Genomic DNA, 2,848 nt, shown 5'->3' on the forward strand with positions numbered 1-2,848 from the left:
GCTGCTTCTGGATGGTGTGGCATGTGATATTACCAGTGACTCCCAAGGTCACGGGCCCACTCCCATACCTCCTCTGTGGTGGGGTGAGATGTTGGATGCCATATTGTGTGGAATTTCATACTTGCACATCAAGCATTCCATAAGCCCCTGGATAGTGGTCCTGGCCAAGGTTCCTGCAGATAGGAAAGGTAAGGCCACACCCCTCAAATAGATATCTATCCTATGAGAATGAACTGCTGGCCCTTCCAAGATGGATGTGGTAAACTTGCTAATGGCTAAAAAGTGGCTCATTGGTCTCTTTGGGGAATGGTCCTCTGCTGTACAGGCTAGGAGAGATGATAGGGGAGGCTGTCCATGATTTGTTGAAAGAAATAGAAAAATGATAGCCAACCCTCTCCACTTCCCAGCAATGAGTCTAAGTGATAGAGCTTACCCACCAGCAGCCAGTGGTTTGTAATTATTATAACAACAGGCAAGATTAACCCTTGGTGATGGACAGGGAAGCCTGGTATGCTGCAGTCCATGGGGCTGCAAAGAGTCAGACATGACTGAGTGACTGAACTGAACTGAGCCAAGATTAAAGTGGCAATCAAGTGGGCCTGATCAGTAGAGAGCTAGAGTTGGCTAATAACACACAGCATCTCTGAAAAATAAAAATAAAACACAGCATCCCTAGACACAAAATAGATACACAGAGTATTGCTTCATGGAGAGAATAAAATAAAAAGAGTAAGAATAAATGAGCTACTACCTTAATTATGAGTTTACACCAACTTCTGGGGGCCCTGCCAGGGTGTTCAGTCCCATATTCGAAGAAAGTGGCTCCAAACCAACAAACTCTCCCTTGTCTGGTCTTGAGATAAAGCACCTCTAGATGAAGCACCTTCAGGATCCAGTCCTGTGGGGACTCCCCTGACTCCTGCCAGCAGGTGCTGCCTAAGTCTTCCAATGCCTTCAGGGTATAGTCCCTTTCCTTCCCTATTAGGTCCAGCTTCTTCTTGGAAGGATAATGCTACTTATAGGCCTATGACTTTGTGAGAGACTTCTGTGTTGTCTCTCATACAGAGAAGTACCAGCTGTTGTTAGGCAAGAGGGGGCCACTTCTTCAGGCTCAGAAATTTGAGAGAAGACTGCAGAGTCTACACCTTCAGGAGCATCCACTTAGCCATCCCCATCCCATGTGTCTGGGGTGCTGAGTCTTCTCAACTAGGACCTTGATGTTGACAGAACATTCCTGTCTTAGCTGAGCTTTCAATGATCCTTGAAATTCAGTCACCTTGACCTAATCCTGGGTTAGATCTTTACCTTTTTAAACACTCCCCATTTCTTGAAATGGGAGCTTCCTTGTAAGCTAGAGACTGTTGGGTTCTTGTGTACAGGTTTGAATTGTTATTCGCTTTCTATTGTCTGCTTTTTAGGGCATCAAAGTCATTTAATAATAAGCACCAGATTCTGTTTTATTTGTAATTCTTCCATACATTTCAAATGCCTGATTATTCCCAGCTAGTGCTTCTGCTCCACTGCCACATGCTTCTTCGCTCAGTCGTGTCTAACTCTTTGCGACCCCGTGGACTGCAGCCCACCAGGCTCCTCAGTCCATGGAATTTTCCAGGCAAGAGTACTGGAGTGGGGTGCCATTGCCTTCTCCAGGGGATCTTCCCAACCCAGGGATCAAACCAAGGTCTCCTGCGTCGCAGGCAGATGCTCTACCATCTGAGCCACCAGGGAAGACAAAACACCACAGGTGAAAGCTTAGTACAGTCACCTCTTAGCAGGAAGAGGGTCCTCACTGCCAGTCAAGTGGTGAGGGATCTGGTCTCCAACCTCTGTCAGCCTGTTTTCTTGAACCAGTTCTGTTATCATGATCATGTAATGGGTTGGGGGTCTTCCCTGGTGGTCCAGTGGTTAAGAATATGCCTTCTGATGCAGGGGATGTAGGTTTGATCCTTAGTCAGGGAATTAAGCGGAGAAGGCAATGGCACCCCACTCCAGTACTCTTGCTTGGAAAATCCCATGGACCGAGGAGCCTGGTGGGCAGCAGTCCATGGGGTCGCGAAGAGTCGGACACGACTGAGTGACTTCACTTTCACCTTTCACTTTCATGCATTGGAGAAGGAAATGGCAACCCACTCCAGTGTTCTTGCCTGGAGAATCCCAGGGATGGGGGAGTCTGGTGGGCTGCCGTCTATGGGGTCGCACAGAGTCGGACACGACGGAAGTGACTTAACAGCAGCAGCAGCAGGGAATTAAGATCAAACATGCTGCTGTGTCACTAAGACCATGTGCCACAGCTACTGAGCCCATGTGCTCTAGAGCCCGAGCTCCACAACTAGAGAGAAGCCTGAGTGCCGCAACCAAGCTCCTGCATGCTGCAACTAAGACCTGACACAGCCAAAAAAGGTACATAAATAAATAAATAATAATAATAAATAATTGATAGCAATCCTTCAAAAAATGTCACAGGTTGGACTATCAGAGAAGCAGGTGTTGAGATGGAGTTAGGTGTGCAAAAGGCTTGCTAGGTGTGTGGTCAGGCCACTCAAGATGGCTGTTCTCTTGCTCTCTGTACATACCCTGCTCAACCAGTCCCCATTTCACTTACACCCTACTCACATGAATGTGCTTGTTCCTTGCCCCAGCGAGTGATTGTTCTATCGTTAAGCCAAAATGACTCTACCTGCTAGTTTATTAAAGGGAAACACCTGCCCTTGTGATGGTTATTAACCTGAGCAGCTGTGAGGGACATGACTGAGCTGCTGGTTTCCCTGGTAACTGATGAGCCTACCTGACATCACCTCCCCCTATAAAAGGGAGCCTCTGTCCCCCCTGTCCTCCAGTAGCCAAGATG

This window comes from Bison bison, unplaced genomic scaffold (genome assembly GCF_000754665.1).
Source record: "Bison bison bison isolate TAMUID 2011002044 unplaced genomic scaffold, Bison_UMD1.0 scf7180017864508, whole genome shotgun sequence".
NCBI classification, from domain to species: domain Eukaryota; kingdom Metazoa; phylum Chordata; class Mammalia; order Artiodactyla; family Bovidae; genus Bison; species Bison bison.